This window comes from Tursiops truncatus, chromosome 15, assembly GCF_011762595.2.
Source record: "Tursiops truncatus isolate mTurTru1 chromosome 15, mTurTru1.mat.Y, whole genome shotgun sequence".
NCBI lineage: Eukaryota > Metazoa > Chordata > Mammalia > Artiodactyla > Delphinidae > Tursiops > Tursiops truncatus.
Window position 1 is genome coordinate 6,244,723 of NC_047048.1, and position 14,549 is coordinate 6,259,271.

Consider the following 14,549-nt stretch of genomic DNA (forward strand, 5'->3'; position numbering starts at 1 on the left):
AAGAAAAGCACATAAGTGGGACAGTATGGGGCCTGCGTAGGTGGTCAGCTGCGACAGTCATTATAGGCATTCCTGATACAAGTAGGTAGAGCTGTGGAGCTCCACCCGGCAGGGCCCAAGGCCGAGAGTGGGACAGCCTTGAGGAGGACCGTGAAGCCTGTCTCCAAAGCTAGGTTCAACCCAGAGTGTGGGGTGGTGGTGGAGGAACTGGAGGAGTTTGGAAACTGGGATGCTTGAGGGTTAAGGGTCTGAGGCTCTGTGGGGTGCATGGGGGCACTCAGAGGGCATCTCTTTGGCACAGGCTGTCAGCATAGGTCACAGATTCCTATGAGCTCACCCTTCACATGAACCCCCTCCAGAAGGTCTGCAGATAGAGCTAGTTTATACCTGTTTATGTGGTCCTGTCTTTACGGGAGAGTTTATTCCCCTTTGGTAGTCTGGGCAGTCAGTGCAGGGGCCAAGAAGTTTGGGACTTGCAGATTACTTATGGAGCAATGAGAGGCTTCCCTGGCCATGGTGACAACCCAGGACAATGAGGTCTGTGCTCCTCCCACCCTCTCTGTGTGGAGCCTGTCCCTGGGGTTCATCCTCTTCCTAGCACAGAGGCCCTGAAGGAGAGCTCTGCTGTCACAGCCCATGGGATAAAGCCTTCAGGTTGACCAGTTTCCTTAGAGCTCCCTTCATGTCCTTGTTCCTCAGGCAGTAGATAAAGGGATTCAGCATGGGGGTGACCACCATCTACATTACTGAAGCCAGAGAATCCTTGTCAGCTGCGTGGGAGGATGAGGGACTCAGGTAGACCCCTGTGATGGTCCCATAGAAGAGAATGACCACAGCAAGGTGGGAGCCACAGGTGGAAAAGGCCTTTGGTTTGCCCCGGGCAGATGGCACCTGTAGCACAGCAGACACAATGTGGATGTAGGAGACGAGAATGCCAAGGAAGGGGATGAGGACCGCCAGGTCCCCCTTCCAGCAGAATCATGAGTTGGGTGAGTTGGGTGTTGGGGCAGGAGAGCTGGATCAGGGGAGCAAGGTCACAGAAGGAGTAAGGGATGACGTTGCTGGCACAGAACTCCAGCCGGGCCATGAGGAGGGTGTGTAGCAGGGAGTGGAAGTTGGCGAGGGGCCAGGAGCTCCCCAGCATCAGGGCACAGACTGGCATACTCATCACCGTGGAGTAGTGCAAGGGCTGGCAGGTCGCTGTGTAGAGGTCATAAGCCATGGCCATCAGGTGGAAGCTGTCCATGTTGACAAGCAAAATGCAGAAGTAGATCTGGGCTAGGCAGCAGCCATAGGAAATGGACTGAGTCTGTGTCTGGATGTTCACCAGCATCTTGGGGACTGTGGCGGAGATGAAGCAGAAAACTACCAGGGAGAGGTCGCTGAGGAAGAGGTCCTTGGGCATGTGGAGGTGGGAGTCTGAGCCAATGGCCAGGATGATGAGCAAGTTCCCTGCGGCCCCAACCAGGTACATGACAAGGAAGAGCCCGAAGGTCAGCTCCTACCTCTCGAGCTGGCTTGAGAGCCCTAGGAGGATGAACGCAGAGGCGCTTGTGTGTGGTTTCGCCTCTCCATGGTTGGCTGGTCCTGCTAGGAGAGCCAGACCAGGAGCAGACTTTAGAGAAGATGGAGACGCCCATGCCTCCCTCCTTCCCTCATATAATCCCTCAGCTCACATCTCTGTGTTCATTTGGTAGAAACCCAGAAGTCTCTCTACCTATCAGCCAGGGAGTCCTGTGGCCTCAACAGATCCCAAAGTCAGGATTTTGCCACCGAAATACTACTGCACCTGGGCCCCACCAAGCCCCATGTGCTGTCTCTCCAAGGAGACGCCTTGTGACGTACGGCCCGGTACCCAGTGGTGGCAACAAGGGGGGTACTTAGGGTGTCTTAGCCCCCCAAAATTCTGTCATACTCTCCTTCTCTGTTGTGATGTTGTAAGTGAAGAGCTATAGGAATGCAATTCCCTCCTACTCCCAATAGGATTGCCCCCGAAGGCCCTTGCCGTGCAGGATTCTGGAACCAGCGTGGCACATGCGTGGAGCCTGAGGGTAAGATTCGTAAACATCCTCCTTCCGCACAAACCTCCTTCCCCACCAGTATTTTATCTCCCATGTTCTTCCACCCACATGGAGCCCAGGGATCAAGATGCTCCGGCTGCCACTCGTCACCGACTCTGGGCCACCTTGGTCCTGGTGATGATGCTGTGGGATGGAGTTGGCCAGAGCAAACCTGGACAGAAGAGCCTGCTGACGGGGACAGCTCAGCCAACCCTTCTGCTGGGGCTGACCCAGGAAGGGCCTCACCCCTGGAGGGAAAGAGTTGCCCCTGCAGATTACAAAGAGAAACTGAAGGTGTAACGTTGCCCAGAGTAACAGAGTGGGCAGCAGGGCAGCATAGGGATCCCTCAAAGTTGGAGTTCGTAACAGTTCAGTGCGAGCTCAGCTGAAGTTTCACTAGATAGAAATGATTTTTCAGTGCTTCACAAGACATAGTTAGTTGGGATTTGGGTCCTATAGAATGTAAATCATCAAGAGGGAGGGGGAGAAAGAAGCAGCTGGAGTTACTGTGCTGCTTGGGGATGGGGAACAGCTGACGGGGGAAATCAGTCTGGAAAAGCTATGGGAATCGGTATGGCCCACCTGGGAACTGGGCAGGCAGTGAAAGGGGTAAACGGTCTTGGGAGGCTTTGTCTGTGCCGCCATTTTGCTTGGAGCAAAGGAGCTTACCAGCTCAACTGGGCAGCGTACGGCAGGGATGGAGATCTCAGCTCTGCAGCAGGACCCAGCTGAGCTCTTGGCCTCTGTTGAGCTATGCCTTAGTATGGAAAATAAATGGCTCGTTTTGAATGAATGTTTTACTGATGTGATTTTCTTTTAAAGAATTTGAGTATTTGGTGACCCAAAGGCAAGAATCTTTGGTAAAGGACAACCGTAAGATATAAATGCAGGAGGCTAAGAGAAATCTGTTTGGTGAAAAGTAAGAATGAAGGGAAACATGTATTTAATATGGGTTAAATCCTCATTTGATCAGTACTGATTAAAACAGCTCTAAAACTGGGTGATGTGAGAGATGAGAAAACAGTGAAGGAAATGGTTCTTGTTCCCCAGAAGCTTCTAGTCAAATGGAAAGGTAACTCCTTAGCCTAGGGAGCTGACATTGAGCACCTACTGCGTGTCATATACAGGACTAGGCGTGTGCATGTATGCGCATGTATTTAATCCTCACAACGTGTATAAGGCAGGTGTTATTATTCTTATCTTACAGATGAGTAAACTGACACCTAGCGGGTTTGAATAATTTCCCCGGAAGACATCAGGATTTGATTCCAGGTTGGTCTGATTTCAAAGCAGTACTTTGATTTTCTCAAAAAGACCAAGGAAGTACTACGGGGTAAACTTAAACTTGGGGCATCAGTGTAAATGGATCAGGGAATCCTGCAGTGACCAGCACAGGGGCAGGAGGAGGGGAGCAGGTTGGATAGGGCAGGGACATGGTGGAAGAGGGTCGCCTGTACTAGGGAGAGAGGGCTTGTTCGTGTGGCTGCAGCATAGGTGCCGCGACTGACACGCGTGGTGCAGCGACAAAAGCTCTGTCCCTTTCTTGACTAATGTTCCTTTTGAACCAGGGTGTCTCCATCCTCTCTTTTCCTTCCCATCCTCCCACTTCCCCAGAGGTATGGGAGAAGATAATTTCCTTGTGACTATGTCCCACTGGTTAGGAAGATAGTCTTTCCTAGTGCTCCTATTTTAAGAACACCAAAGCTCAAAACGTCTAACTTCAGACAGAAAGGATCACCACCCCCATAGCATCTGGACCATTCCTGTCAGCAGGCAGACATCCCCCAGTTTGAAAAACCCACCCTTGACCTCACATTCCCCTCCGGCCATCAGCTCATTCGTCTACTCCCCTTTTCCGCAAAAGTCCTCAAAATGTGGTCAGTACTCATTCTCCAGTTCCCCCTTCCTGTTCTCTCACGTAGCCCCCTTTTCAGGCCTCCCCACCAGTTCCTGGAACTTCCCTCCTTAAGGCCACCATTGCTTGTCTACTCAGGCTCCATCTCCCGAAACCCAACAGAAACCCAACAAGCTGGAGCCAGCACTGCTGGTCACTTTCCCCTTCTTCTTTTTTTAAATATGTAAAGTGATTTCATTACTTATTTCTTTATTTTTTAAAACTTTATTTATATTTTATTTATTTTTATCTTTGGCTGCATTGGGTCTTCGTTGCTGCGCACGGGCTTCCTCTAGTTGCAGCGAGCGGGGGCTACTCTCCGTTGTGGTGCGAGGACTTCTCATTGCGGTGTCTTCTCTTGTTGTGGAGCATGGGCTCTAGATGCACTGGCTTCAGTAGTTGTGGCTCGCAGGCTCAGTAGTTATGGCCTTGTGGGCTCTAGAGCGCAGGCTCAGTAGTTGTGGCACACGGGCTTAGTTGCTCCGCGGCATGTGGGATCTTCCCTGACCAGGGCTCGAACCCGTGTCCCCTGCCTTGGCAGGCGGGTTCTTAACCACTGTGCCACCAGGGAAGCCCTACAATCGTCTCTTAACCGGGCTCCCTAAAGCCTCAGCAGTCTGTTTCTACACAGCATCCAGGGTTGAATGTTAAGAAATGTAAGTCAGATCATGTTACTTCTCTGCTCAGAATCCTCCAGTGGCTTCCCATCTCACTCAGAACGAAACCTAGAGTTCTTGTCAAATCCCACAGGGCTACGCATGACCTGGGCCTCTGCCCTCTCCCTGATCTCACCTCCTTTATTGTCCCTCACTTTTGGCAGGCCAGCCACGATGGCCTCCTCACTCTACCTGGACACATCAAGCACGTTCCTACATTAGGGTCTTTGTACTTGTTATCCCACTGCCGAGAATTCTGTTCCATTGTGATTTACTTTAGTTTGATTTCTGCTAAAATGTCACCTCTGTTCAGGGTTCCCCCACCAGCTATCTAAAATAGTACCCCTGAATCTGTCTTCTTTCTTATTTTTGCTTTGTTTTTATTCTCAGCACCATCTCTCTCTCTTATCATCTGTATTATCTATCTAATCATCTATTATCTATCTATCTATCTATCTATCTATCATCACTGTGTTTCTCTAGAATATAAGCTCATGAGAATGAGAGCAGGAACTTTATTTTTATGTATTACCATATTCCCAGTTTCTAGGACCGTGTCTGGACTATAGGAGACATCAGTGTTGTTGAACGAATGGGTAGCTGTTCTTAACGTCCCCCTTTGTGACCTCATGCCTTTGAGATTGGGTGAGACCTTAAAGATAGTCCTCCTTCACCTGATATCAACCTAGTGTCTTCCAAATGTCAATCATATTTACTTATCACCTGTATTTTTGTTTCCTTAATAGTTATTTAATTCACTAATTTTGTTAATTGAAATTCATTTATTAGAAAAGAAAGTTTGTACACCATTATAACATAAGAAAGCAGTATCACTTATTGAATTTTAGCCAGTACCATTACCTGCAGAGAGTTCTGAGTCTGAAACCCACGTTTACTTGGTTAAAAAAGGAGAATGCAAAGTTGTAGAGTGGAGTTAGGGAAATAGCACCAACCTGAGTGTTTTTCTGAGAGGTGATCAGAAGGGTTGGAGGAGAAGTAGAAAGAACTCAAAAGGGAATCACTTTCTCACCAGGCTGTTTGGTGCTATTTGTCTCCATCTCTGTAAACCACCTAATGCCAACTTTCAGACCCCTGTAGGTACGGGCTTCACACTGTGGGCAACACTGCACTAACCCATACATGCCTGGACTTGGACACCTGTTTGTTCAGGTTTCATTTCTGTTCCTGATCCTTGGGCAGCCAGCACATGGGTTGACTTTGTTTTCTTGCGTCATCGGCAGTTGCATCTCTCTCTGGTGACCACTGCAGCTCTGGGGTTTGTGTCAGCCTGAACACTGGACCTATTTTATGAAAGCCCAAGAGGTGGAGAAAAATGCTTGTCTTTGACTTCGAGGTTCTCATGTTTAATTTTCTCCAATCATTGAGCCATAATTAACTCTGTTTAAATAATTTAGAGGGGGAAACAACAAATTAAAGGTGCTAGCAAAATATAGATAATAAAACAAAAAATGGAAACAAACCACATAGAAGAAAAATAATTAAAGCAGAAATCTGATAATTGATTATTTGAAAAACAATTGATAAACAATATCAATTTTGATAATGAGAATTAAAATGAAGTCAGGATTTGGAAAACATACTTAATACAAAAGATTTATATTTAAGTTGAATATTCTTTTCAGTTGTGGGCTATTACATCTTATCAAATGAAAAATAGATGGCTACTTACAAATGTATGAAATATCCCCAAAGATGCAAAAATGAATTAGAGAACATAAATATAATGATAATAGAGAAAGAAACATAAAGTTATTAAATAGTTTCTAAAGGGGCATCTGATTCCAATGTCTTCAAAATCTTCTAAGAACCAATAATTCATTCAGTAATAAAAAAATTTAAAATATAGAAAATTATAGCATATTAATAATCTGTAAAATGGATAGAGTAATAATATTTGCTTAAAGGGGCTGTTGTGAGGATTAAATGAGAAAATTCCCATAACTTGTATAGGACAGTGCATTGCACATAGTAAGCAGTTAACCAGGCTATTACTATTACAATTATTATTCAATTCACTTTTAGAGGCAAATATTTTAAACTCAAGGTAAACAAAGACAATGAAAGGAATATTTTAGATCAATTTTGATCATAGATATAGATATAAATGCCCCAAGTAAAATATCTGCAAAGAAAATAACACATTAAAAGAATTAACTGTTAAACTCAAGGAAATCCAGTAACCTCGTTCACCATGAACAAAATATAAAAATAATGTAATTAGACCTGGATAAAGCATCCAGATAAATGTATCATTTGCCTTATAGATTAAAACTCTGAAAACATTAGGAGAGTTTTGTCTTAATATAATAAGCTGTATATTTAAAAACAAGATTCAACATCTTGTTTACTGAAGACTTAAACCTTTTCCCGCAAAAGAACAAGAAATGGATGTTCTCTGTTATTATTCCTTATATAATATTTCACTAGAAATGCTGGTGATGGTTATCTTAAAGAGATAAAAACATAACTTTTTTACACAATATCTCTTATAACTAAAGTCTTAATAGAAATGAAGTCATTGCTAAAAATAAAGTTAGTTGAGTAAAGTTGTAGGCTATAATGTCACACAAAAATCAGTAAATTGATTACTGATATATCAATAATAAAACCACAAAAAAAGCACTGAAAAATCCCACTAATGATAAAATAGATTATTTGGATTTTAATTCAACTTAAAAATGAAATATTTGTTCAAAGAAAGTTGTAATGGATAAAGGTGTATATATGATATAAATAGATTTTAATTGAAAGGTTTAGGTATATTTAGGTGATCATGCTTTCCAAGTAAGTATATAGATATTTTATTAGTAGTAATAAATTAATAATAAATATATACTCTACAGAAGGCACTGTACTAAGTGCTTAAATATTAGCTTTTAAATTCTACCCCAGACTCAACAGATAGGTACTATTATCTAACTTACAGAGGTTTACAAGTTAAGTAAATGTAATAAATGTAGGAATTTTACATTAGGGACTGTACAGCAGGAAACGAATCCTATGGAAAAATAAGGTAATTTGTTCAGATATTTGTTGAAACATTATTCCTTCCTAAATTAAAAAAAAATTGGGACAACCAAATGCTCAAAATAGTAAGAGAATAGCTTTGCAGCTATGATGTATCAATGCAGTGGAATACTATACAGATATTAAAAACAAAAGAATGCTGGGCTTCCCTGGTGGCGCAGTGGTTGAGAGTCCGCCTGCCGATGCAGGGGACACGGGTTCGTGCCCCGGTCCGGGAGGATCCCGCGTGCCGCGGAGTGGCTGGGCCCGTGGGCCATGGCCGCTGAGCCTGCGCGTCCGGAGCCTGTGCTCCGCAACGGGAGAGGCCGCAGCAGTGAGAGGCCCGCGTACCACAAAACAAACAAAACAAAAGAATGTGTCAATATGTGGCTATTTGTCTATGATACAGACTTTGAAAGCAGAACATAAGATAGCATGTACATACAGATGACATCTATTTCAGAATGTACATCCGCCAACAAAAATAAGATGTTAATTTGGAGGGTAATGGGAACAGTTTGAGGTTTAATTTCCACTAGTTCTTTCCTTGCCAAGTTGCTTACATTCAACGTGATGTGAAATAGGCCATGGTGGGCAGTCACTTGCTCTGCTTCTGAGCCGGTCTTAATGTCAGCAAACATTATCAATTGTATCTACCAGGGATAAGCATTAGAAGTGGGTGGAATTACTGGATAGGCCTCCATAGTCGGGAATGAGGGCAGGGGCTGAGTGAGGTTGTCCAGGAATTGAATCCTGTGTGATATTAGGAAGTTTGTGCTCTGATTTCTTCTCTATAAAGTGATGAGGTTGGAGTCCTAGTTGGTTTCCAAGGTCCCGGGCTGGTCTCTGGTCCTGCCTATCTTTGAGAAGTGGAGGAGAGGCCTTTGTGCTTATATGTTTTGGGGGCATTGGGAGAGGAGTGTCTCCTCTCTTCCCTACACTGGCACTGTCCTGTCCAGTTCTTCTGATTTCTGCCGAGAAATCTTCTGATTTCTTCCCCACCCAAGGAATCGGCCTCCTCCTGACTTGCTTCTCTTCCTAAGGAGGGGCAGACAGCTCAGAAGCAGCCTACAGCCAGAGACACAACCTCTGGCCCCATGGAAAGCGGGCGAGGAGTGCATCTGTGCCTGGAATGCAGGGTGAGCAAGGAGGCTCCAGTCCCTGATTCTTGGGCCTCAGAGAGGTGTTTGGGCCTCACACTTGGATTATTTGCAGAGCTACTTGTGGCCTCTAGGGAGCAGTACCCAATGGGCAGTGTTGAAAATAAATGTGCAGTGATTACCTTGGGTCTGGCTGGGCCCAGTTCTCCTGGGCTCCACATCATCTCCTTAGGGTTTTTCTACTGGAAAGTTATTGCTTTAATGGTTTAATTTGTAACTTTTGTCTACAGGGGATATCTTAATAGTTTCTTTTAATCTTCAGTCCAGGGAACTCATCTTGTTTATTCAATCAGATCAGAACTCCAATGTTCATGTTGATGGTCATTTATTAAAAATTGTGATTTTTTTTAAGTTGAAGTATAGTTGATTTACAATGTTGTGTTAGTTTCAGGTATACAGCAAAGTGATATATATATATATGTATATATATATATATGAATAAACAATGCTATTGCTTACTTAATAGAATATAGTATAGTGTAAAATAACTCTTATGTACACTGGGAAACCAAAAAATTTGTGTGACTTGCTTTATTTTGGTGCTCTGATAGCAAACATGCTGTGTAATATCGCTGAGGTATGCTTGTGTGTGTGTGTATACATATATATATATAAAATAGATATATATATAATAGTAGCCATCCTAATGAGTGCAAGGTGGTACCTTACTGTGGTTTTGATTTGTACTTCCTTAATGATTAGTGCTGTTGAAGATTTTTTTCATATTTGAATAAACAAATGGCTTAGCCATTTGTATATATTTGGAGAAATGTCCATTCAAATCCTTTTCCAATTTTTAAATCAAATTTTTTTCTTTGTTGTTAAGTAGTAGGAGTTCTTTATGTATTCTGGATATTAACCCCTTATAAGATATATGATATGTAATATTTTCTCCCATTTCATAGGTTGCTTTTTCACTCTGTTAATTGTGTCCTTTGATGCACAGATACTTTTAATTTTGATGATCAAGATTATCTATTTTTTCTTTTGTTTTCTGTGCTTTTGGTGTCATATCCAAGAAATTATTCCCAAATCCAATGTTATGAAGTTTTACCCTTATGTTTTCTTCTAAGTGTTTTATAGTTTTAGATATTACATTTAGGGCTTTTATCCATTTTTAGTTCATTTTTGTATGTGGTATAAGGTAAGGGTCCCACTTCATTCTTTTGCATGTGGCTATTTGCATTTCCCAGCACCATTTGTTGAAAAGACTGTTATTTCCCCACTGAATGGTCTTGGCACTATTGTCAAAAATCACCTAGCCATTTTTATGAGGGTTTACCTCTGGGCTCTCTATTCTGTTCCATTAGTCTATATGTCTGTCTTTATACCAGTACCACACTGTTTTGATTACTGTAGCTTTGTAGTAAGTTTCAAAATCTGGAAGTGTGAGACCTCCAACTTTGTTCTTCAAGATTGTTTTGTCTACTCAGGGTCCCTTGAAATTCCATATGAATTTAAGGATGGGTTTTTCTATTTCTAGGGAAAAAACCCTGCTGTTTGGAATTTGATAGATTAAATTAAACCTGTAGATTGCTTTGGGTAGTATTGACATCTTAACAACATTAATTCTTCCATTCATGACCATGGGGTGTCTTTCCATTTATTGGTGTCTTTAATTTCTTTCAGCAAATTTTTATAGCTTTCAGGGTACAGGTCTTCTGCCTCCTTGGTTAAATTTAATTCTAAGTATTTTATTCTTTTGGCTGCTATTGTAAATGGACTTGTTTTTAAGATTTCCTTTTCATACTCTTCATTGTTAATGTATAGAAACACAACTGATTTTTGTATTTTGTAATTTTAAAAATATATTTATTTATTTATTTTTGGCTGTATTGGGTCTTTGTTGCTCTGCATGGGTGTGGGCTTTTTCTAGTTTCAGCGAGCAGGGGCTACTCTTCATTATGGTGTGAGGGCTTCTCATTGCAGTGGCTTCTCTTGTTGTGGAGCATGGGCTCTAGGTGTGAGATCTTCAGTAGTTGTGGCATGCAGTCTCAGTAGTTGTGGCTCACAGGCTCTAGAGCGCAGGTTCAGTAGTTGTGGGCTTAGTTGCTCTGCGGCATGTGGGATCTTCCCAGACCAGGGCTCGGACCTGTGTCCCCTGCGTTGACAGGAGGATTCTTAACCACTGTGCCACCAGGGGAGTCCCCGTATGTTGATTTTATATCCTGCATCTTTGCCGAATTTGTTTATTAGTTTTAACATTTTGTGTGTGTGGAATCTTTAGGGTTTACAACATATAAGATCCTTTCATCTGTGAACAGAGATAATTTTACTTCTTTCTTTCCGATTTGGATACCTTTTATTTATTTTTCTTGACTAATTGTTCTGGCTTGGATTTCTAGTATTGTGTTGAACAGAAGTGGTGAAGGCCCTTGTCTTGTTTCTTAGAGGTAAAGCATTTAACTCTTGACCATTAAGTATGATGTTAGCTGTGAGCTTTTCATATATGGCCTTTATTACGTTGAGGTAGTTTCCTTCTATTTCTAATTTGTTAAGTGTTTTTATCATGAAAGGATGTTGAATTTTGTAAAACAATTCTTCTGTATCAATTGAGATGATTAAGTGATTTTTTCCCCCTTAATTCTGTTAATATGTTTTATTACACTGATTGACTTTTGTGTGTTGAACCATCCTTACATTCCAGGAATAAATCCTACTTGGTCATGGTGTATGAGCCTTATAATGTTCTTTTGAATTCTGTTTGCTAGTATTTTGTTGAGAATTTTTGCATCAATATTCATTAGGTGTATTGGTCTATAGTTTTCTTTCTTGTAGTGTCTTTGCATGGCTTTGGTATCAGGGTAATGCTGGTATCATAAAAGTGAGTTTGGAAGTCTTCCTTCCTCTTTGATTTTTTGGAAGAGTTTGAGAAAGATTGGCATTAAGTTTTAAAAATGTTTGGTGGAGTTCACCATGAAGCCATCTGGTCCTGGAGTTTTCTTTTCTGAGATATTTTTGATTACTGATTCAATCTCTTTACTAGTAATAGGTCTGTTCAGACTTTCAGTTTCTTCATAATTCAGTCTTGGTAGGTTGTCTGTTTCCAGGAGTTTATCCATTTCTTCTAGGTTAGCCAAGTTTTTGATGTACAGCTGTTCATAGTAGTCTCTTATGAACCTGTGCATTTCTGCAGTGTCAGTTGTGATGTCTCCTCTTTCATTTCTGATTTTATTTATTTCTTTTCTTTCGTTTTCTTAGTCTTGCTAAAGATTTGTCAATTTTATTTTTTCAAAAAATCAGTTTTATTGATTTTTCTCTATTGTCCTCTTAGTCCCTATTTAATTTATTTCTGCTACGGTCTTTGTTCTTTACTTCCTTCTCCTAACTTTGGGCTTAGCTTGTTATTTTTCTAGTTCCTTGAGGTGTAAATTTAGGTTGTTTTTTTGAGATTGTTCTTTTTTCTTTTTAATGTAAGCATTTACTGCTATAAACTTCTGTCTTAGAATTGCTTTTGCTGCATCCCCTAAGTTTTGGTATGTTGTATTTCCATTTACGTTGGTCTCAAGGTATTTTTTGATTTCCCTATGATTTCTTCTTTGACCCATTGATTGTTCAGAAATGTGTCATTGACTTCTTCCAATTTTTTAAAATAGATCTTTATTGGAATATAATTGCTTCACAATACTGTGTTAGTTTCTGTTGCACAGCAAAGCGAATCATCCATATGCATACACATGTCCCCATATCCCCTCCCTTTGGAGCCTCCCTCCCACCCTCCCTATCCCACCCCTCTAGGTCATTGCAAAGCACCAAGCTGATCTCCCTGTGCTATGCTGCTGCTTCCCACCAGCCAACTATTTTACATTCGGTGGTGTATATATGTCAATGCTACTCTCAGGAATGTTTCATTTAATTTCCACATATTAGTGAATTTTCCAAGTTTCCTCCTGTTATTGATTTCTAGTTACATGCCATTGTGGTCACAAAAGTTGCTTGATATAACTTCAGTCTTCTTATATTGGTTAATACTTTTTTTGTGGCCTAACACATGATCTATTCTGGAGAATGTCTTGTGTGCACTTGAGAAGAATGTCTGTTCTACTGCTGTTGGACGGAATGTTCTGTATATGTCTGCTAGGTCTATTTGGTCTAAAATGTAATTCAAGTTCAATACCTCCATATTGATTTTCTGTTTGGATGACCTACCCATTGTTGAAAGTGGGATATATCAATATATGCTTTCAGATATGTTAATATTTGTTTAATATATATAGGTAATCCAAGGTTGGGTGCATGTATATTTACACTTGTTAGATCTTCTTGAGTAAATGACCCCTTTATCATTATATAATGACCTTTTTTGTCTCTTATTACAGTTTTTGACTTAAAGTCTATTTTGTCTGATGCAAGTATAACTCCTTTGCTCTTTTTTGGTTTCCATTTGCATGGAATATATTTTTTCTATTCCTTTACTTTCAGCCTATGGGTGTCGTTAAAGCTAAAGTGAGTCTCATATCAGCAGCACAGAATTGGGTCTTATTTATTTATTTATTTATTTTGCGGTACACGGGACTCTGTATGACAGACTCTAGGTCTATCCGCCTTACTACAAATAACTCAATTTCATTTCTTTTTATGGCTGAGTAATACTCCGTTGTATATATGTGCCACATCTTCTTTATCCATTCATCTGTCGATGGACACTTAGGTTGATTCCATGTCCTGGTTATTGTAAATAGTGCCGCAATGAACATTATGGTACATGACTCTTTCTGAATTATGGTTTTCTCAGTGTATATGCCCAGTAGTGGGATTACTGAGTCATATGGTAGTTCTATTTTTAGTTTTTTAAGGAACCTCCATACTGTTCTCCATAGTGGTTGTATCAATTTACATTCACACTAACAGTGCAAGAGTGTTCCCTTTTCTCCACACCCTCTCCAGCATTTATTTTTGTAGATTTTCTGATGATGGCCATTCTGACTGGTGTGAGGTGATACCTCATTGTAGTTTTGACTTGCATTTCTCTAATTATTAGTGATGTTGAACATCCTTTCAGGTGTTTGTTGGCAATCTGTATATCTTCTTTGGAGAGATGTCTATTTAGGTCTTCTGCCCATTTTGCATTGGGTTGTTTGTTTTTTTGATATTGAGGGCAGGTGGATTCTTAACCACTGTGCCACCAGGGAAGTCCCATAACAACCTATTTTCAAATTCACTTACATAAAACTCTACCTCTTTACAGCTCTGCACCTTCCCACTTTATGTTATTGATGTCATAAATTATATCTTTATATGTTGTATACCCATTAATATAGAGGTATAATTATTTTTTATGCATTTGTCTTCTAAATTCTATAGTAGAATAAAAAGTGGAGTTAGAAATCAAAGTTACAATAACACAGGTATTTATATTTGTCCATATATTTACCTTTACTGTAGATCTATATATTTTTGTATGGTTTTGAGTTACTGTGTAGAAAAAAAAAAAGGTGACTCCATTTCTACCAGCCTATCAGAGACTAAGGGCTTCCTTCTTGAGAGGTATTTGAAAATTTCTGGCTTCTGTTACTTCTAAAGTAACTTCATAAGCATTGACTTATTAATTAAATAAGTTAATAATTTAATTAATAATTTAATGGATATGAGCCTATAATATTTCAGGCAATATACATAAGTACTTTTTCGGGGGTGAATATAATTTCTGGGCATGCAGGTAACAAACTTTTAGGTTGCCTTTCAATGTACATATTCTTAGAGAATTGAAACTGTCAAAGAAATCTTGACTTTTAGTGGCTGGCACCAGAGT

The 14,549-nt window shown here is 40.8% G+C and overlaps 1 protein-coding gene and 1 pseudogene across 1 annotated transcript in view; one reads left to right on the top strand and one right to left on the bottom strand.

Annotated features, from left to right (window-relative positions):
• Window positions 1-627: 627 nt before the first annotated feature.
• Window positions 628-1,575, bottom strand: LOC109549216 (putative olfactory receptor 1F12P; annotated as a pseudogene).
• LOC101339927 (cytochrome P450 3A28-like) overlaps window positions 1,331-14,549 on the top strand; it is a 70,775-nt gene continuing 57,556 nt past the window's right edge. Inside the window, 3 exon segments of the mRNA XM_033839151.2 lie at window positions 1,331-1,468; window positions 1,984-2,051; window positions 3,268-3,332. The gene's annotated coding sequence lies outside the window, so the exon portion shown is untranslated.